The following is a 22,727-nucleotide window of genomic DNA, read 5'->3' as shown; positions in this document are numbered from 1 at the left end:
GCAACCCTGTTTTAAATAAAAAAAAACTGTCCCGACACTTTATTTAAACCTTGAAATGTTCGAACTTGGTTTCAAACTTACCGTATTTTCCGGACTATAAGTCGCACTTTTTTTCATACCTTGGCTGGTCCTGCGACTCATAGTCAGGTGCGACTTATATATCAAAATTACCAAGATTTACTCGTCACAGGATCGCTGACGGCCCCAGATTATTATTTGCGAGTTTTTTATGTATTTGTGGTATGACGTGAATGCATCATTTGCCGAAATTGGGGGTGACATAACCGTCTACAGCCACGAGAGAGCGCTCTATGCGCTCTAGACTACAGCTAGTTTTACCGCTGAAAAAATTAACTGAAAACAACTGATATTAACTGAAATATTAGACTGAACGCAAACAAAATGCCCCCAAAAAGAAAATCATATTCTGCAGATTACATACTGCAGGTAATAAAATATGCAGCCGAAAACGGTAATCGAGCAGCAGAAAGAAAGTTTGGAGTGAATGAGAAACTTGTGAGGGACTGGCGAAAAGCAGAGGTTACTCTAACTGAAATGAAGAAAACAAAGAAAGCTAATCGCGGGCTGAAAGCAAGATGGCCAGAGCAGGAGGAACGAGTCCACAGATGGGTGCTTGAACAACGCGCTGCCGGGAGAGGCTTGTCAACGGTGCAGTTGCGTCTCCACGCCCTGGTAGTTGCTAAGGAGATGAATATACTGTTGATGTGTTACGTTAACAACATACCGGACACATATTCAGCCTGTTGTTCTTTGTGCTGTTGTGTGTAGCTGAATAACTTAAATGCCTTCTGTTTTAATGAATTAAAGTCTGTTTAAATAACTTTTTCTTGGTCTTGGATTTTGTTAAATAAATTTCTAAATAAATGCGACTTATAGTCCAGTGCGACTTATATATGTTTTTTTCCTCGTCATGACGCATTTTTGGGCTGATGCGACTTATACTCCGGAGCGACTTATAGTCCGGAAAATACGGTAAGTAATTTTAGTGTTCTTTTACATTACACAATAATTTAGCAGACTAAAGACGTGCTTCTTCATTTTCATTTTCTGATGCAATCGGCTGACAATCTTCCTTCATCAGTTTATGTCCTTTGTGCAGCGCTGCGGTTCCAGGAATGTAGCAAATTTATGTTGTAATAATAATTAAACAAAACTCTTGACTTTAAATAAGTAAACAGTTATAAACAGTTAGCTATTTAAGCATCAAGAAGGTAAAATATAAATGCTGTTGGCCAACATCGGTTAACAACATGTATGCTACATTGAGATTCGATCTCGGGTCGATTGAAGCTCCTCGAAGCTCGTGTTGTTGCGTTAACCACTGAGCTACGTCTGTACGTCTGTAAATGTTTTTATTGCAATGTTTTATTTTTTCATTATTTATTCAATTTCATTTCAGTAGCCTAATTTCAGTATTGTGATTATGAATTATTTTAACTACGTTTCACTTGTTGAATTCATCTGCTACCAGCTTTCAATCGCTCTGAATGAGCCGCGGTGCGGCGGCAGATTACACATTAGAGAGAATAAACAAACACTTTTCAGAGTCTATGATTGTAGCGCCTCTTAGCGGTAAAAGGCAGAAAATACACCCCACATTTTACCGCCGCGGTGGAACGGCTGATGTGGGCATTGTCATGGCTTGCCTCAACATTTGCGTTTGAATAGCGCGCGTCCTCCGTGGGCGTGTCAGATTAACGCGTAATGAAGTGTAATGAGCTGGGGAAAAAAAATCTGACAGTACTCTCTTTTCATACAGATTACATAAACTGAGAATATTTGTTTTTTATATAAATTACTTCATTGAAAAGAAGAGAATTCAAGCTTCATAAAGAAAAATCTCTCGTGCCTGTATGACAAGTATTTGCAGAGTTAGAGTTAATTTTTCGGACGTGTTTCAGAATGGACTGCACTGACAGAGAGAAGGCAAAACTCGCATCATGTTTATTTTTCTTTATTTGACAAAAAGCACAAAACTTTGTTTTTATTGTGAGTATACAGAAAAATAATAGACAATTAACAGGATCGATTGATGTATAACACTTATATGTACGATCAAAATCAACAGAGTATTTTAAGTCTATTTTTCTGCTATGTGAAAAAAAAATGGCAAAACGCGCCGGCGCGTTTCTGGTCCCCAGAGGGTTAAAGGCATGGGCTATATGCAAAGGATCAGATAAAATGTCATTATCCTTGCATATTTGTATCACAGAAGTTTTTTTATTTTTGTTAAGAATGTTATTTAAGTGTTTCCAGAAGTGCCTAGGGTTATTGAAATCCCGAGAGAAACAGTCTCTATAGTAATTAGCTTTGGCATTCCTAGTTACAGTTTTATACCTTAACTGTTTGTATATTATCCCATCCGATTCATCTTTTGAGAAGCGATATTTAACCCAAGCTTTATCCCTTTGTTTAAATAGTTGAAGTAAATTAGAATTTATCCATGGTAAATGCCTACCTTTGACTTTAATCGTTCTCACAGGAGCATGTTTATCAATTACAGTTTTTACTTCTGTATGGAAGAAGTTCCGTGCCTCTTCCACAAGTGGAATTAATTGAAGCCTGTCCCATCTAATATCTAATAGATCACTTATTTAATAATCAACATTAATATTTTTACATTGCCTTATTGTGATATATTTAAAGGGGAACTCTGTATTTTAATTTTCCAGATGCAGTATATTATAGAATGATCACTAAAGCAGTCTGATAAAACACCCGATTTGATAATCCTATCCGGATTGGAAACAAGGATCCAGTCAAGCAAGGTAGAAGAACGGCCATCAACTCTCATGGGTTCTTTAATTAACTGAGTAAGGCTTACTCTGCCTAAAAGATTTCTATCACCTGAGGAAGACAGATCCAACCAATTATTATTAAAGTCACCCAGTATAATCAATTAATTGTGTCTGTCAAGATAATTAATTGTAGCCAAGATATCTTTTAAGGAGTCAGTGGGAGCAGAGGGCGGTCTATAAATATTTCCGATAGTAAGCTGTTTGTTTTCATGAAAGATGATATTAATAAAAAGACACTCAAAGTTAGTGGGCTCAACATTAGTAGAGACACACTCAGAGACCAGATTTAAATCAACATAACTAACCACACCTCCTCCTCTTGATGTCCTATCAGCTCTATATAAAACATAATTATCAAATCCCACCTCATCATTAGTGATATTATTATGAAGCCATGATTCAGAAATAGTGATTATATTAGGTTTATGTAAAGCAGCCCATACCATGAGAAGATCAATTTTAGTAGCAAGGCTTCTGATGTTGAGATGAATTACTTTTAATCCTTTAATTGAATCAATAACTCAAAAATAATTAGGCATATATTTATTTATTTATTTATTTATTTATTTTCACAATAGAACTCATTGCATTTGTTGCTACATCAGAAGCAGTTGTTGGAGGTAGCATATTACAGAAGTAACAAGTTACAGAATATATTACATATTCAGCAGCCAAGAACTATAACTCATTACTACCCTCACTAAGAATTGTAATATAACTGACATCACAATTTAAGTAACTCAAGTTACTAACAAATAAGATGCAGCGTGTCAGCAAGAGCTGGATACTGGTGTATAAAATCTGCAGGAACTTATAGCCAGCGTCAACACGAGACTCGAGAGATTGGGAAAATTAAATCTTAGGCTGCACCCCGGCTCGATGTCAAATCATTTAAGTCCATATCTTGCCAAGGGTGTAAAGCAATGTAAAGTAGTTACTCAGCTACAATTACGAAACAGTATAAATTATGCAGTACAAAACACATTACAATTCCAGCTATAGCTACTATAGTACACCATAGTTCAAAGTATCCTACCCATCAACTGATCAGAAAAAAGACAATTATATTCTATTGTGAAAAATGGACTCCCAAGAAGCAAAAGCTTATAAGTAGGGATCCATCCCACCACCAACACCTCCCCACCCACCTGTCAAGGATAGTAAGAGCGGTCCAACTTTAGATGCCAGAAACAACCATTCTTTAAATTGTGGGTATTTAGAATACAGTTATTTACATCAGAAAAAAAATGAACAGCCATTGTACCTTAGTACCTCAAATTGAATTTAGCCTTGTACCAAGTGCAAGGGGTTAACCCTCAGCCGCAAATCCCTCAAGTTTATATCTCTCCAGTAGTTGTTGCTTTAGATTCTTTTTAAAAATAGATAATGAGGCTGATTGTTTTAAATTAGGATCCAGCTCATTCCACAATTGTGGACCACTGTAGCATACACTAAACTTAGCACCTTTTAAGTTCCTACATTTACCTTTTAGGAGCAGCTTGTGTCTAGTGTAGTGTGTGTGAAAAGGTGTATATAATGAAATGAGCTCACACAATCTAATATTTAACCTGTTGACAACATTGTACATTGTGCATGCATTGTGATAAAAGTTGCATTCAGGAAGCTTTAGTAGGCCATGTCTATGGAAGAGAGCATTTGTATGAGAGTTACGTGTAGACCATGTAATGGCTCTTATGGCTTTCTTTTGTAATATCAAGAGTTTCTCAGTATAAGTAGGGTAAGTATTATTCCAAATAATATTACAGTAGATCAGGTGAGGCTCAAACAAAGTCCTATACAGGGACAAAAGTACATCCAATGGTAGCACATGTCTCAATTTAAAGAACAGACCCACAATTTTAGATAATTTTTTAACCAACTCATTAATATGTGCCTTAAAGTTTATAAATTGATCTATATGTATTCCAAGAAATTTTATTGCGTCCACCCTTTGAATAGCTCTTCTGTCTATGAATAAATTAATGTCACAATCACTGTACATCTGGATACTAGATCGAAAAAGAACATGAAAGGTTTTACTAATGTTTAGAGATAGTTTGTTACATTTAAACCAGATATCTATTTCTGCTAGTCTATCATTTAAGAATTTTTCAAGATGATTCAAGTGTTTGTGGGATACAAACAGATTTTTATCATCAGCGAAGAGAATTTTATGAACATCACTGGAACAATGTAGAAGATCGTTAAAGTAAATAATGAACAATAGAGGCCCCAGAATAGATCCCTGAGGAACCCCAAGTACTATATTATCAAATCCTGAATCAATATCATTTAGACTAACATATTGCCGTCTTCCATAAACATAGTCTGGTATATAACAGATAATAGGATATAAGGAACAGGTGGCGAGAACAACATTGTTAACACATTTAGAAAAACAAAAACAAAAAGACAAACAAAAACAAAGACAGATATAAAACTAAACAAGCATAACAAGCAAATCAAATAATCCATAATTGAGCAGTAACTATAAAAAAAAAAAAAAAAATGACTCGAGGAGTCTCAAAACCCACATAAATAAAAATAGCCAATCTATTTACTATGTATTTAATCAATCAGCTCATAATAGTTTCACAGTGAAGGCATCAGACAAACCAAAAACCAGAAAAATTATAAGTGAAGCATTTGAGAAAAACTATTCTATTCCGGAGTGCCAAACTAAACACTCACATTAGCTACTCATAAGTAAGGCAAAATGACAAACCAAATCAGGCCTCAGACTAAGACAACCAGCAATCAGCAGGGACAAAAGAAATATTCAAACAGAAAAGTAAAAACAGAACTACTGCTGACCAAGCGGTATTAATAAACAAGCAAGCCTTCAAAAGAGCAATATGGCATATCAATGCAGTTGAGTAGCAGATTTAAATAAAACAACAAAACCCAAAAATGCAACACACAGTAGGAAAAAAACACCAGAGAATTTCTAATTAGCAGGAAGGAGTGATGCTGCATAGTCTCTGGCTTCATCAACTGAGGAGAACATTTTCCTACCTCCCTCCTTCGCATCGATGGAAAGTCTTGCAGGAAACAGTAGTGCAGGCTTAAGTCCAAGTTTATAGAGGTCCGACATAACTTCACGATACTTGGATCGCTGTTCCATTACTTCGGGAGTGTAGTCCTCATAGATCGCGATAGATGTCCCACGGTACTGAAGCCTTCCTCTTCTAGCTCTGGCTTCGCGTATGATAGTCACTTTCTGCTGGTACCTGAGAAGGTGAATAATAACTGGCCTAGGTCGCTGACCTGGGCTCGGTTTAGCAATGAGAGCACGATGAGCCATGTCACAATCCGGCACAGAACCAAGAACACCCTCCCCGAACACTTCCATCAGAAGGCCAGAGAAGGAAGTGGGCTGGCCGCCCTCAGTTGATTCAGGTAAACCAAGTAGCCTAATATTGTTGCGGCGGCTGCGTGATTCCAGATCAGTCACTTTAGCCAGCAATTTAGAGTTATTTGCCGACAACGAAGCACAGGAAATTTCCAAAACAGAAATACGCTCATCTTTTAAGTTGGCATTGTTCTCAAGTGATGAAATTTTCTGAGCATGATCAGACAAAGTCTCTTGCATACAGTCAAGTTTAGTTTCGAGCGAAGAGAAAGAAGCTTTAAAATCCACAGCGATTGATTTCCTGAGATCTTCCAGGAGGCTAGAAAGTCGCCACATTAAGCTCACTGGTAACTTCATCAGTAACAGCCGATCCTGCATTTTGATCCTTCCGATTAAGTCTAGTTCCTTTAGCAGCCATAGTGAAATCAGTTTATCAAGTTAAATAGCAAACACAAAAGTCGTGGGAGTGAGACTCAAGAAGCTGCAACTACGCTACCACACTCGCCACCATTATTCTATACATACTATAGTATTATCAACTGGCCGGAATTTTGAGATTGCAATAGACGTGAAGGACTATAATGCGTTAAGAGCTCGCTCAAGTACTGGGAAGCTAAACCATTTAGTGCTTTGTAAGTAATTAGCAATATTTTTAAATACAATGTTTAATAGGGAGCCAATGCAGTGTTGACAGAACCGGGGTAATATGGTCATACTTCCTGGTTGTGGTAAGAACTCGAGCTGCTGCGTTTTGGACCAGCTGTAATTTGTTTTATTAAGCGTGCAGGGCAACCACCCAGTAGAGCATTACAACAATCTAGCCTTGATGTCATGAAAGCATGAACTAATTGTTCCGCATTCGTCAATGAGAGCATATGACGTAATTTAGATATATTTTTAAGATGGAAAAATGCGGTTTTACAGATACTATTCACGTGACTTTCAAATGAAAGATTGCTATCAAAGAGCACACCCAGGTTCCTAACCGACAACGAAGACTTGACAGAGTAGCCATCAAGTGTTAGACAGTATTCTAGGTTATTACGTGAGGATGTTTTTTGTTCAATAATTAGAATCTGTTTTTTCAGAATTAAGTAGTAGGGAATTACTAGTCATCCAATTTTTATATCAGCTATGCATTCCGTTAATTTTGTGAATTGGTACGTTTCGTCAGGGCATGAAGATATATAGAGCTGAGTATCATCGGGATAACAGTGAAAGCTAATGTCATGCTTCCTAATGATATCTCCTAAGGGTAGCATGTACAGAGTGAACAGCAACGGTCCTAGTACTGAGCCTTGTGGTACACCATACTGAACTTGTGATCGATAAGACATCTCTTCATTTACTGCTCCAAACTGATAACGGTCAGAAAAGTATGATTTAAACTAGGGCTGAAACGATTCCTCGAGTTACTCGATTACAAAAATTCCTCGAGGCAAAAACTCTGCCTCGAAGCCTTGTAAAATTCCTATGACGCGCACTATACGCGGATCTATACTATAGCGCGTGATACATTTTGAATTTATTTGGCGCGATGGCGGAGAGTAAAGATGTCCATAAACGGCAGAGAATGTCTAAAGTTTGGGATCATTACATACTTAAAAAGGAAGAGAACAAGGTGCAATGTGTCTACTGCAAAGTAGACCTGGCATACCACAACAGTAGGACTGCAATGAATCAGCATCTGAACCGAAAACATCCACTCCATGCTCTCACCAAGCGTCGCTGAAACAAGGTATGGTGTGTTCACACCGAAAGCGAATAGAGCGTCAAATACGCGTCTATCGCGTCTAGTTAGACGCTTAAACATTCGCTCGAGTTAAAATTTTTCAACGTGCGCGGAAGACGTTCGCGTCATTCGCGCCGCCCGGCGCGAATGATGCGTCTATTCGCGTCTTTGCACTGACTTTGTATGCAATCTACTCGCGCAAATAATTAAATATGCGTTCGGTGTGTGAACCCCTTCACTCACACACACACACACCGACACACACACGCATACACACACACACGCATGCACCCTCGTCTCTCTCACGCGCCAGTCAGATCAATTGCGGCAATGCATCACATATGCTTAAACTTTTATGTAGCCACGCAACAATAATTTCAGCATGCATTCACTGTATACACCGCGACGTGATGGAGGAACAAATATTGTATTGCAGTCTTTGCGAGACCTTGTTTGTATGTCACGTCTTCCAAATAGTTACAGACAACAACAAAAAAATGAAATTCCCCAGCCTGATTCTCCAAATCCACTCGTACTTTTGGGGAAGACATTTTAATTGGCTACCAAAGTAATTGAGCATAGAACATTGTTGGCACTTATACTAAATGGGTAAAAATTGCAATAAATAGGCTTAGTTTTGGAGCCAAATGTTGGAGTTGGAATAAATACCAGTTTTTTTTTTGTATGTTTTTTGAGAAATAAAAGCCAAATGCTTGATCATTTTACAGCCACATCATTTTCGTTATGCATTATTTGTTTTGGTTGTTTAAAAACACACACAAAAAATGATCCGATTAATCGATCGATTAAGTGCTAGATTAATCGATTACAAAAATAATCGATAGCTGCAGCCCTAATTTAAACCATGCTAATGCAATTCCACTAATGCCAACATAATTTTCCAGTCTATTTAAAAGAATGTTGTGGTCAATAGTATCAAATGCAGCACTAAGATCGAGAAACACCAATAGCGAGATACAACCACGATCGGATGATAAGAGCAAATCATTTGTGACTCTGATGAGAGCTGTCTCAGTACTATGGTACAGTCTAAATTCTGAATGAGAATCCTCGCAGATATCATTTCTTTCTAAAGGAACATAATTGTGAGGATACTGCCTTTTCTAGTATCTTTGACAGAAAGGTAGATTCGAGATCAGCCTGTAATTGACCAATTCTGTACGTTTTTGTAGTTGCATTTTTTTAACAAGTGGTTTAATCATAGGCAGCTTTAAAGTTTTTGGTACGTATCCTAGTGACAAAGATGAATTAATGATATTGAGAAGAGGATCTATGACCTCTGGAAGCATCTCTTTCAATAGCTTAGTCGGTATAGGGTCTAACATACATGTTGTCGATTTAGATGATTTAACGAGTTTAGAAAATTCTTCCTCTTCTATAGCATGAATGAATCGAATTTTTCCTTGGGGAGACTACAATGCACTCCCTGATTTGATTCTATAGTAAATGGTTGCATAGTTATAATTTTCTCCCTGATATTATCAATCTTATAAGTGAAGAAGGTCATAAATTTATTACTGTTGTGCTGCTTGTAAACTTCTGGGCTTAAAGCTTTATTTTTCGTTAGTTTAGCAACTATTTCAAATAAAAACCTAGGGTTTTGTTTATTTTCTTCTAATAGGGTTGAAAAATAAGCAGATCTAGCATCTTTTAAGGGGTCTCTATATGCAATCGAGCTCTCCTTCCATGAAATGCGAAATACCTCTAGTTTAGTTTTCTTCCAGTTGCGCTCCATTTTTCTGGCTGCTCTCTTAAGGGCCTGAGTGTGCTCGTTGTACCACGGCATTGGACTATTTTCTTTAATCTTCTTTAAGCGCAACGGAGCAACTGTGTCTAAAGTGCTGGAAAAGAGAGAGTTAAAAGTTTCTGTCGCAATATTGAATTCTTCTTAGCTATCTAGGATGCTGAGATGATGAAACTGATCAGGAAGATTATTAATAAAGCAATCTTTAGTGGCAGAAGTGATAGGTATAACATATTTGTAACACTGAGTTGGCTTTGCAGCCTTGGCTAAATTAATTCGGTGTCTTGGTGACACTGGGCGGAGTTCACAGTGGTGCTTCACAGTTGAAGCGCCACTGAAAATATTAGTGTAACGTTACTCTCCTCTGATCACAGAAAGTGATTTTGTCTGCATTTCAGCGTTGAATGAAGTTAAGCTTTTTTTTGATAGCCTAACTGTTGTAGGCTATTCTCAATAGTTTGTACACAGTGAATATAATTTAATGATTACAGCCACTGATTTGTCAGTGGCCTATCATTTGTAAATGAGCCAACAGCCATTGTGTTTGTTTTAATTCTAATTTGCTTTGATGGTCTTTTAGTAATTTCATTTGATGACTTGTATGAATGTATCTGTGGTGGAATAATAAAGTTTCAGTTTTGTGATTATTTTTTGTCATTCCCTATTGCTTTCTCATTTGATAGCCTTCAACCAGACATAAGTATTAAACACAATGAGAAATGTTTATGTTTTTGACATACATGAATTAATGCATGTACAGTAAACCTTCATATTTGTCCAGAAAAGACACAATGCTCTATATATGGTTAGAATCATGGTGAGATGGTGAAATAGCAACCCTGCAGCACTCTCAAAAGGTTTTAGTTAAATTCTACAAGCTTACCACAACAATTAAAATGTTAAAAGAATTATAAGTGGTTAAATTTACAAATGTCTATATGGAGAAGACATAATTGGCAAAAGTATGAGGATTATTGTTAATATGGAAATTAGACCTACACACTGCTGTCGGTTCTGTTATTTTTACATTGCTTGCTCAGTTGATAAAAAAAGGTGTCTTTATTAAATCCTACAGTGAAGTGTTATTATTTTTTTCACAGTATCAAAAAACATTCCCCAGCTGTTTCCCCCCCCAAAACGATGCATTTAGTTTAGAAAATGACAAAACATGAACATTGCACGGTGAATCGGGATTCACTTTAACACAATGGAGATTTGGAGATATTAAATTGGCCAAGTTGTGAAAAGAGCAAACCTACAAGCTTTCCATAACAATTAAAATGTTCACATTTTAATGACATTTATTTAATGGCTAAAATAATAGACCATGTTGTAATTTGCGCATTTAATGTAAATATCAAAGATACAAGTCAGCGTTTCCTCTAGGATTTTTTCCAGCCGTGGTGGCAGGCCCATTTCGCCAGGGGGAGGGGGCGTGGCCCATGAGTGATATTCCCATTGGCCACGCCCCCTTATCCCAGGTGTTTAAACCTCCCCTAAGTATTATAACATGAAAGGCGCCAATAAGAGCGGCAAAGCGATTATGCGCATCCCGTGCGCAGAATGATGCACTTGAAGCAACGCGAAGTCACAGCGTGCAGCGCTTCGCATTGAAAAGTTCAAAGCACAAAGCGAAGAGATTATATCTATCTATGCTCAATGTATTATATCTATGCAACAGTTTATTGAGCCTTTTCTTTTAACAGTTTTAAATTTCAGTTAACTTACAGTGCGCATGAAGAACAATTCATACTTAGTGCTCTCTACTCTAGTGCTGTAGTAACAGACACCCGGGAGAAAGGAATATGATTTAGAAAGCGCTATAAACTCCAGCAATATAAAGTAATTTTATGCAAACTATAGACCTTTATCTACAAATAAAGAATAATAATGGGAACATTGATCTTGAAGAGAGTGTTGTCGTGTTACTGTTGTAACCGAACGTGACGTGCTGTTTGAATGCTGAATGGAGAATGACTGAGGAGAGATGAGTTTCCATTAACTTTAACTTTACAACTTAAATATACATTTTTACCTCACATTATGCTATTGAATGACTTTAGAAGTCTTGGAATATAGTGCGAAAACTTTATGGTGCTTTACAATGTTTTGTATGCCTTTAGTGGGGCTTAACAATAACACATACAATATCGGACCGAGAAGCTGCAGCCGTGGCGGGATGATTTTAGGTGTGGCGGCCCGCTACGGCAGAATGAATGTAGCGGAAACACTGCAAGTAAATCATGAGAGTAGTTTAATTTTGAATAATAATAAAAAAGCAACTGATTCTGTGTTGAAGTTTTATTCACAAACAAGGAGAAGTTTGGAAGCATTAGGTATATTAAAATCCTTGTAGCGACAACGAGAATGAACCAAACACAAGTGAAGCTTTCATACATAATCAAACACAAGAGGCTGCAGAACCCCTTCTCAAATAACCATATAGTATCTTATTGTCTAATTGGCCAGAACCCATCCGGGAGGTTGGACAAACTTTGAGTTTAAAATCTTAGACCCAAACACAGAATCGCTCTCTTGTGTCTCGCTCTCTTGTGCTCTCTCAGTCCTCTGCCTCCCCCTCACAAAGGTGTCCTGGGTCTTTCTTGGGGTTTTGCTGCTTGTTGGACCCATCTTGCTGTGCACCAAAATATCCCCCAAGTTCTTACCCCTCTTATAGGCTGCCACCATCCTATATCTGCTGCCTAATGTCTCTTCTGTTGCTAGTCTGTCAAAATTTTGCCTGAGCCCCGCCGCTAAACCTTTAGTCGTTTTTGAGAATCTTAAGATGACCGGAAGAACTCTTTTGTGCGGGATCTTGGTCTTTTTCTTACTTGTTTCTCTCTCCTCTTTTACCACTCCCCTCAGAAAGGACCGAGAGTAACCCCTTCCTCTGAGAGCTTCCATCAGAATTTTAACAGCCTCTACTCGGTCCACCTCCCTGGTGCAGATCCTCCGGAACCTCAGGAGCTGGGCCTTCACTACCCCTCTAAAAACATGATGATCGTGATGACTGTGACGATGCAAGAGTGCGTGGGTGTCTGTGGGTTTAAAATAGACCTTAGCATCCAGCCTCCCGGTGTCTCCAAATTCTGGACCCTTATATGTTGTTGTGTCCAGGAAATCGATCCCATCCGACTTCAGTTCCCATTTCACCCGGATGGAAGGATGATGTGAATTCAGAGTCCCAATAAACCCCAACCAGTCCTCTTCTGTCCCCTCCCATACTCCCCATACATCATCCAGATAACGAAAGTAATGGGCGGGCAGAATTTTACACTTAGGAAAGACGGACTCCTCCCACTCAGCCATATAAATATTGGCATAGGCTGGAGCAAACCTCTTGCCCATGGCTGTCCCTTTGATCTGTAGGAAGTATTGGCCATTAAATTCAAAGTCGTTCTTGGTCAAGCTCAACTCCAGGAGCCTCAGCAGACATCCGTCCGGTCTACCTTCCTCCGGGTAACGGCGAAAGGTATTTTTAACGGCCTCAAGCCATCTCTCTGTTTCTGTATTCGTATATAGACTTTCGACATCCATAGAGAAGAGTCTAGCCCCGGGACTGATCTTAATGTTCCCAATCTTCTCCAGAAAATCATATGTATCCTTAATATAACTGCGGTGTTTGTTGGAAAGCGGATTTAAGTGATGTGTAATGAATTCCGCCACCCCATAGCTCTCACTCCCGCAGTCAGAGACTATTGGCCTTCCAGGCGGGACATCAGGGAAAGGCCAAGTTGTCCTGTCCTTATGTACTTTAGGTAAGAGATAAAATCTTCTCTCTCTCAGTACATCCAGTCCCCTAATGTACTCCACCTGCTTTTTATTGACGATCCCTTTTCTTAACAGGTTCTCCAATTCATCTCTGATCTGTTCCACTGATTCCGGATAAATGGGTTTATCCAACCTCTTGTAGAATTCTGAATCCTCCAACTGTCTCATTGCCTCCCTGACATATTGCTCTTTATCCATAAGGAAGACCATGCTCCCCTTGTCCGCCGGTTTGATTATGATACTCCTATCCCTTCTCAGCCCTTGAAGTGCCCGCCATTCCTCCTTCGAAAGGTTCCAATCTTCTCCCAGCTCCCTAATCCCTTTCATAATCTTATGATCCTCTTCCATGATATCCTGGACGACTTTTGGGATCTGAAAATCTTCCGGCTCCCAACCTGAGCTAGCTGTAAACGGAGCCCTCCGTCCTTCCCCCTCATCTTCCTCAAAAAAGGCTGCCAACTTCAATCTGCGATGGTACTCCGTCGAGCCCCGCCTCTGCCTCTAGCCGATTCCAGGCAGTCCCTTCCATCCCTGTGCCTTTAGGAACGAATGACAACCCCCTCTGTAACACTGAAATCTCCCCTTTACTAAAAATTCTAGTATGGGAGAGGTTCACCACAGTCCCATGCCCCCGCATGGCTGGGTGCCCCTCCCCCACTAGTTTAAATGAGCCAGCCAGTGTTGGAACATTGCTCGGCCCGTTCTCCCAGTCCAGTGGGTCAAATACAGCCTGGTTCTAAAATGTTGGCTAGTGATGTGGGCATTAATCTGAGTTAGTGTTGTGATCTGATTCCTAGGCAAGTATCTGTGATGATTAATCATGGGAATCAATATCTGGGCATTAGGTAAGGAATCCTCCGCTGCCTGCAGGGTCCTCCTAATCCAGGTCTCCACCCAACCAACAGAAGTAGAGGTCCTGTCATTAATACCAAAGGACAACACCACTTTAGTGACCCAGTCCGTTGTAGGGGTCTTATTCCGGACAATCGCATGTGCATGTAACCAACGTCCCCCCGGATAGCACACCACCTGAATTCTCCTATCACCTGTCCTTGGTAGTTGGTTCATATTGGAGTCCCCTATAATTAGGATGGGTCTTTTTGGGCGCAGAGTCCAATTTTGGAGCTTTGAACCTCCATTGCTCCTGCCTTTAGAAGCCATCCCAAGCCTCCCCCTGTGATTCCTCCTCTTCCTTTTGTAAGACTTCCCCTTCTTTATCATCTTCTTCCTCCACCCTTTTCCTTTTCTGAATCACTGGGGAGCCACTACTGCCCACCACCTCATCCAATGTGAGCCAAATCTTGTCATTCCTTTCAGTATTATCCGTAGTTGGTTTTACAGGGGCCCCTGAAGTCTGGTCCTGCTGTTTACCGACTCTTAACTGTATCACCTCTATGGGATCTCGGGGTCTTATGACTAGGCCCTCCGCCCCCCATAGCTGCCTTATCTCCTCTTTCGCTTTATTAATGGTACTATTTTGAATGTTTTTGAAATTCCTGAGGGCCCACCTCCAGTCCTCTCTCCCTTTCATCCTCCTGTAGGTTTGTCTCCTTCAACTGAGTCCGCGTATGCTCCAAGATCAAGGTGTAGTGATTTTTCACTATTCTATCTACCAACCCGACCTGTAAATGTGCCACTCTAGACAAACTAAGGAGAAAAATACTAAACCACCTAATCTCAAAGACCAAGTCCTCCTCTCTGATACACCAATCCTCCACCATCTGTCCTTTAATTCCTCCCTACCTGACCAAAACTGTATCAAGATCCTCCAGCAATTTCCACTCCGTACTGGTCTCAAACCCGGGTCCTCCCGTCTCAGATACACCAGTACTAACCACTCTACCATCCAGTTCTTGAATCCCCTCTAAAATCTGAACCTATAGCCAGAAGGATCTAGATCCTTTCTGAAAAACAGTCCCCTCATACGAGTCTCGAACCCCAGTCTCCTTGTTGCCAACACCCAGATCCTAACCACTAACCCACCAGATTCATCCGCCATAATAAATTTCCTTCATATAATTACCCAAACATATAATTATTATATATAAAAATAATAATAATAATAAATAATAATAATAATAAATAATAATAACAACAACAATAATAACCATAATAATCATAATAATCACAATAATCATTATAATAATAATAATAATAATAATAATACTGTCATATAATGACATATATGACATATCATTAGCAAAAATAACATTTATTTAAACACACACATTAACACACTTCAGAAAGGGTCTTGGGATCCCAGACAAATCAAAGTTTGGTCTGCTCATGTAATCCCAGTGATACCAGCCTTTGTAACTGACACATTCAATCAAATATTCAAATACAAAATATATAATAAAATTACATTTACAACAAACCTGTATTATTAAAACTAAATACACTGTCATGTTCAAAACAAAGTGACAAATAAAAGTTTATCCTTTGTCTGGTGTACAGCGATATTTATTGGCACAAGTCATCTTGTTTGGAAAAGAATCAAGGTTATATTATACATTGTATTTGTTTATCACATGCTTCATAATGGCCCATTAAGATAATACAAATATTTAAAGAACATTAACATATGTTTTCATGCTTGTGTGCAATTTAGGAAACATAGGCCTATATATAGGCTAACACAAGAAATTCAATTCTACCCAGATTAGAAGTGCTTCTGCAAACTCCCTCTACAAACTTCTAAAAACTCATCTTCTCTCAGTCATTTTGACAGCTCCAGGTAAAGATCAATAGCTTCCGACGCAGCACCGGGTGTTCTTTAGCCTCCGAACGAATACGCGTAAGTGATGTTGTCTATTAATACTTGTCTATTAATACCTGTTTGTATGAACTTTAACTTTTTTTAACTGGTGCCCCGCCTCTTACTTCTTAACCCTCTTACTTTATGCCATTCTTTGGTATCGTGCTGGTAAAACTTTTTATTTTAATTATTTATTTATTTGTCTCGAACAATCAGCAAAACACAATTTTAAAACCACAAAATACAACACAAACAATCAAAATTTAACAACAAAAAACAAAACAAAATAAATAAATAAAAAGGATAAGTTCGAGAAGGAGCAGGCGGAAGCAAATAGCTTATTTAATCCTGCCCCTTATTTCACAAAATAATATGAATACAACTTAAATAAATATGCAATTACCGCATATAATCTTTCAGTTCTTACAATAACTTACAACAATATACAACAATACTTTTAAATTTCAATTTCATTCCTAAGTATAGGTCTATTAATTTCGGTATTGGTCCAATAATGATTTCTTTAATCTATTTTTGACTTGAATGATATTATGACTGTTTGGTGTTATTGTTCAGTCCATTCCATAAGTGACCCCACAACACGAAACACACATGCTTTTAACAGTAGTTCGCACAATAGGTTATTTGAGCACACAATGTCCTCTTAAATGATATCCCCCGTCTCTTTCATGAAACATCTCACGTATATTACAAGGCAAGTTATTTTCTTTAACTTTAAAGGTGCTCTAAGCGATGTCATGCGTTTTTTTAGGCCAAAACATTTTTTGTCACATACAGCAAACATCTCCTCACTAACCGCTGGCTGCCTGTCCCCTGAACACACTGTAAAGAAACGCGATCTCTGTAGACAGCCCAGGCTCCACAAACAGCAACAAAAACAAACTGGGCTAACCTGCTCCACGAAACATGACAAACAGTTCCAGCCAATCACCGACAAGAAGGACTTGGGGGCGGGGTTTGGGGGGTTAGTGCGCGGATGAGGAGGAGGGAGGGTCTAGCTAGCCTCCGTTTTGTTTGACAATACTTTAAACGTCAACAAGAAGTGACGTCACCCGACATCGCTTAGAATGTAACCATGTCCATAAATTTCAACAAATGTGAATTAAAAAACAGATTGGTATGCTCATTATACCCGGTTTGGTATTATGAGCATACCAATATCCTAATTGCTCTTTTTTGCAATGTGCACATTTCTTGTAAATTGCTTCTATAATTATTTCCCCAAACTTCCACACAATACAACATATATGGTAAAATAAGTGTGCAGAGTATGTAATGTATGTCGGTTCAAGATGTATCTGGTTTTGCTCAGTATACCAATACTCCTGGCCATCTTCATGCACAGATATTTTATGCGTGGCTTCCAGCAGAGTTTATGGTTAAGTACAACACCCAGAAATTTATTTTCATAGACTCTTTCAATTGATTCATTATCAATTACTATTGTAACATCTATATTAATAGTGCGGATTCCAAATATCATGAATTTAGTTATATTCAAATTTAAGGATAACGTATTTGAATCAAACCAGAACTTTAATTTATTAATTTCATTAGTGACCATTTCCACCATCTGCAGTAAGTTATTCCCACATCCAAAAATATTTGTATCATCTGCAAAAATAGTAAACTTTAGATCATTTGATAATTTACACATGTCATTTAAGTATAGGATAAACCATTGTGGGCCTAAAACTGACCCCTGTGGAACACCACAGGAGTTACTAAGGCTCACAGACCGGTGATTACCCATTTGAACAAACTGACTCCTGTTTTCAATATAGGTTTTTATCCAATTGAAAGCCACACCTCTTTTTTAACAGGATTTTGTGATCAATTGTATCAAAAGCTTTTTTCAGGTCAATGAAAATCCCCACGGTGTAGTTTTTATTTTCAATACAATTTGTTAATCTTTCAACTATGTTGATAAGTGCCATAGACGTTGATCTGCCGCTTCTAAATCCATCCTGGCTGTCCATGAATAAATTGTTTCTGTTAATGAAATTATCTAGCCTTTTGACACATAGTTTTTCAAGAATTTTTGAGAATTGATAAAGCAGAGATATTGGTCTGTAGTTATTGAAGACATGTGAGTCATTTATACAATGGAATGACTTTAGCTATTTTCATTTTGTCAGGAAATACTCCTGTTTTAAATGATAGATTATATATATATATATATATATATATATATATATATATATATATGAAAGTGGATCAACTATCATATATATATATATATATATGAAAGTGGATCAACTATCCCATCTATTACTTTTTTTACTAGAGACATATCAATGTCATCACAATCTTTCGAAGTTTTATAATTACATTTATTTACAATCTCTATAATTTCTCTCTATGGTTCCCAAAAACAGTGAATATGGGTTCTTTTCCACATAGTCCGTCACAGAGTAATTCATCCCTGTGAAATGTATGTCTTTGGCCAGATTAGGGCCCACATTAACAAAGTAATTGTTGAATCTGTCAACCACTTCGTTCATGTTTGTCCACGTCTTGTCATTACTGATGAAGTTTTCCGGATAATTAAATTTATTTTGACCTTTTGTAATAACATTGTTTATTGTATTCCATGTTCCTTTAACATTATCTTTGTTGTTTTCTAATAATGTATTATAATAATCATTCTTACATGGCCTCATTATGGTAGTTCATTTATTTTTATATTTCTTATATTTTAACTCAGATTCTTTCGTTCTATATTTTATGAAATTCCTATAAAGGGTATTCTTTTTTTTTTTTACAGGCATTTTGAATTCCTTTGGACATCCAGGATGTTTCTGAATATTTCCTTTTATTACAATATTGTTTTTTTGGACAGTTTTTATTGTATAAAGTTGAAAATGTGTCTAAGAATAATTCATATCGTCGCTGTCGGGCGAGATTCCTCGTATCTCCAAAACCATTATTTTTCAGGAAATAAAAAAAACTGCATATTTTTTTAGTTATTAAACATTGTATCGTTAAAGTTGGTATTATTATACATTATATTGCAATTATATACTGTTGTGTACCAACATTAACACAACATTTCCCCAAAATAGGGAGATACGAGTTTACGCTGTCATTGATAAGAATGGAACGGACGCAGACTTCGCTGCTGCCAGCATTGTTCATTAAAGTCCGCGGTCGCGTTGAGCCTTTTGACGAGACAAGGCTTTAAGAGCTAATCAAAGCTTATGGTTGTGGTTACATATATCTTCCTAAACTCTATTTTAAAAGTTTATGAGCTATAAGTGATGCAATACAACAACAACAAAAACGAGCTGACTAGGCTGTCTAATAGGCGGAAATTAGCCTACTCTGCACGCAAACTTACCTTTGTGGCTCACGGGCTTCCTTCTGCTTTCGATTACAGCTTTCGATCTTTAACAAAACAGGCCTACTCAAATGTATCTAACCTAACTATTTTCACTCGTTATTAGCTAAAAAACAGACAGAGTTATCCAAAGATAGGCTTACTCGACGCCAGTAGACAGCCGTTTTTTTCTCCCATAAAAACACTAATTGGGGTATTTTACATGCACAGTGCCAAGAGAGGGAACTTTGAGTCAGTAAAATAATAATAAAAACAATAATTTAATGGTGGTATCCAAAACATTCAATTCAAGTATTATATTATAGACATTTTAAAACTTCAATGCACATTTATAATAAGCCTAGTAATAAGTAGACATTTAAAATACATCAATAACTAATATCATAGTTTAACAATAAAAAATATATAATATGAATATAAAATAATATTTATAATATAATAAAATCACAGTTAAGGCTTGTGTATTTGTGTTTGTGAGTATGGTTAGCCCTTGTCTGTGTGCATGTATCTGTGAGGCTCTGTGTGTGTTGTTACATTGCCATCATACTTTACTGCCATACCAGTATTAAAGGAGAACTCCGGCGCAAAATGAACCTGGGGTTCATTAACACACCAATAACCCATTGGTACCGAGTCGACTGTTCTCTGGGATTTGTTTTCATGATAATCGAGTGTAAAGAGTAAAATAATTTAATAAGTAAAAAGAAATCGCTAGTTAACCCTCTGGGGACCAGAAACGCGCCGGCGCGTTTTGCCGTTTTTTTTTTCACATAGCAGAAAAATAGACTTAAAATACTCTGTTGATTTTGATCGTACATATAAGTGTTATACATCAATCGATCCTGTTAATTGTCTATTATTTTTCTGTATACTCACAATAAAAACAAAGTTTTGTGCTTTTTGTCAAATAAAGAAAAATAAACATGATGCGAGTTTTGCCTTCTCTCTGTCAGTGCAGTCCATTCTGAAACACGTCCGAAAAATTAACTCTAACTCTGCAAATACTTGTCATACAGGCACGAGAGATTTTTCTTTATGAAGCTTGAATTCTCTTCTTTTCAATGAAGTAATTTATATAAAAAACAAATATTCTCAGTTTATGTAATCTGTATGAAAAGAGAGTGCTGTCAGAATTTTTTTCCCCAGCTCATTACACTTCATTACGCGTTAATCTGACACGCCCACGGAGGACGCGCGCTATTCAAACGCAAATGTTGAGGCAAGCCATGACAACGCCCACATCAGCCGTTCCACCGCGGCGGTAAAATGTGGGGTGTATTTTCTGCCTTTTACCGCTAAGAGGCGCTACAATCATAGACTCTGAAAAGTGTTCGTTTATTCTTTCTAATGCGTAATCTGCCGCCGCACCGCGGCTCATTCAGAGCGATTGAAAGCTGGTAGCAGATGAATTCAACAAGTGAAACGTAGTTAAAATAATTCATAATCACAATACTGAAATTAGGCTACTGAAATGAAATTGAATAAATAATGCAAACATAAAACATTGCAATAAAAACAGACGTTTTACAGACATACAGACGATAGCTCAGTGGTTAACGCAACAACACGAGCTTCGAGGAGCTTTCAAACGACCCGAGATCGAATCTCAATGTAGCATATCGTCGCTGCCCGATGAAACTCACGTATGTCCAAAACGGTTACTTTTCAGGAAGTGAAAAAAACACGTAATTTCAAAAGCAGTTGGACGTAGCGTTGTCATACTTGGTACGACAACTTTAAATGTAACCATATTCTTGCCAGTGTAATGATATAATCCACATTTGACCAAAATTGAGTTTAAATGGACATACGTGCATATTTTACAGTAACGGTGGTCGATACGCGTTTTTCCGATCATTAATTAGAATGACCCAGTCGCGTTTCATATTGACAGATGAATGGGCTACGCTCAGTTTATTAAATAGCCTACGTCTCAGTTTATTAATACGCTCAGTTTATTATATGTCTCTTGCTAACTATGAAGGGACAATCAGAATCAATACACTGACATGGCAATGATAGACTGATACTATGAGGGGGAAGCACAGGCGAAGCACTGCTACTTGGGCGCAGAGATGCTATCAAGCAACACCTGAAATAAAGCTTGCAAATTTGTTGATGAAAACATTTATTAAAATGAAGATACAATTTATACAAAACGAAATTTTCAAGCAAAAATAATATTCGAAGATCGCTGGGTATTATTTGATTATTAGCATGTGAGCAAAGCGGAGCGGTGTGACGCTTATAAGTTAAAAAAAACTTATACGTTAACGTTTCATATTTATGTTTAAATAATACAATGTTATTTTTTTTATTTCATCTATGTTGATTATATAAAAACGGAACCGCATGAGATGAGTAAGATAGGATCATAAGATGACCAATTAGGCCTATATCGGAAAACATTTGGAATGGGTCAGATTTTGATCTACTAAGTTTTGTTTTGTAGAAAGCCTTTCCTTAAATTTTATTTCGTTTTGTATTAATTGTATCTTCATTTTAATCAATGTTTCATCAACAAATTTGCCTGGAGTAATAAATAAGCACTTCATATGAAGTGTGCATTTCTCTCTATAGGCGCGTTCACTACTGCGAAGATGGCGAGTCTGCATCGTCAACTTTATCAACAATTCAAATGTTTCATGCATAATCATTACCTTCGCCGGTTCTTTGTGGCAAGCTTTATTTCAGGTGTTGCGTGCACTCTAAAAAACGATTCGTTGGCTGAACAACCATTACTTATAAAAGTTATTAGATTTAACACAAAAAATTAAGTATTCATAACTTTTCAACCTCTACTTAACATATTTAGTGTGTGTAACACAAAAATATAAGTAACTAGGTGAACTTAAATGTATGCATAAATAAAATGAAAAAACATAAGTCATGTCAACTACTATAATAATTGCTTCAAAATTAAGTAAATCGAGCATAACATTTTAAGTAACTATACGAGCCACGTGATATGCAATTTCCCGTGATGCCTTTCCAGCCAAAAATTGGAGCCATTTTGTGAAGCACATATGTGAAGACGCTGAAAAGAGGTAAGCTTAACTTTTTTTAACTTAAGGTACACTCAATCGTTTATTGCATTTTAAACTGAATTTCAGAATTGCTACGAATTTTGCATCAACAATTAGAAACGTGGTATGAACACCTATGTAGT

This window comes from Rhinichthys klamathensis, unplaced genomic scaffold, assembly GCF_029890125.1.
Source record: "Rhinichthys klamathensis goyatoka isolate OS25496 unplaced genomic scaffold, OSU_Roscu_1.1 h1tg000011l_1, whole genome shotgun sequence".
NCBI lineage: Eukaryota > Metazoa > Chordata > Actinopteri > Cypriniformes > Leuciscidae > Rhinichthys > Rhinichthys klamathensis.
This window is presented reverse-complemented; position numbering follows the sequence as displayed.